The sequence below is a fragment of the Penaeus monodon genome, chromosome 20 (assembly GCF_015228065.2).
Source record: "Penaeus monodon isolate SGIC_2016 chromosome 20, NSTDA_Pmon_1, whole genome shotgun sequence".
Classification (NCBI taxonomy): Eukaryota; Metazoa; Arthropoda; class Malacostraca; order Decapoda; family Penaeidae; genus Penaeus; species Penaeus monodon.
In genome coordinates this window covers 41,905,872-41,906,417 of record NC_051405.1, presented here as the reverse complement: position 1 = coordinate 41,906,417, position 546 = coordinate 41,905,872, and the positions used below count along the sequence as shown (strand labels likewise).

The following is a 546-nucleotide window of genomic DNA, read 5'->3' as shown; positions in this document are numbered from 1 at the left end:
ATTCTGCGTGCGTATGGGGGTTGTGTGGTTTTGTGTTTTATGTTGCTGGGTATGTATGTGTGTGTGGTGTGTGTGCCCTGTCGCGTGTGTATGTGTGTGGTGCGTGTTTTTGTGTGTTATGTCTGCCCTGGTTTTGGATGTGAGTGTTTTGGGGATGTGTGGGTGGTGGTGGTGTGTGTGTTTGTTTTTATGTGGGGTGTGTTTTTTGTTTGGTGTGTGTGTATTTTTAGGTGGGGTTGCGTGGGGTTTTGTGTGGGGTGTGTTTTGGGGGTGTGCTTGGGGTTTTGGATGTGTTTTGGTGTGTTTGTTGTTTGTTTTGTGTTGTGTGCGCGGTTAAAATTATGTGTGGGTATTAGGGGGTGTGTGTGTTTTGTGTGTGTTTTGGGGAGGTGAGGTGTGTGTGGTTTGGGTGTGTGTGTGTGTGTGTTTTTTGTTTTGTGGGGTTGTGGGGTTTTTCCCTTTTTGTGGGGGTTTTGTTTTTGTGTGCGTGTTTTTGTATGCGTGGGGTGTGTTTTGGGGGTGGCCCTTTTTTTGTGCGAGAGGGGT

General features: G+C 47.3%; 1 protein-coding gene across 1 annotated transcript in view; it reads right to left on the bottom strand.

The window, feature by feature from the left end:
- LOC119585998 overlaps positions 1 to 546 on the bottom strand; it is a 20,258-nt gene that overhangs the window by 15,923 nt on the left and 3,789 nt on the right. The window lies entirely within an intron of this gene.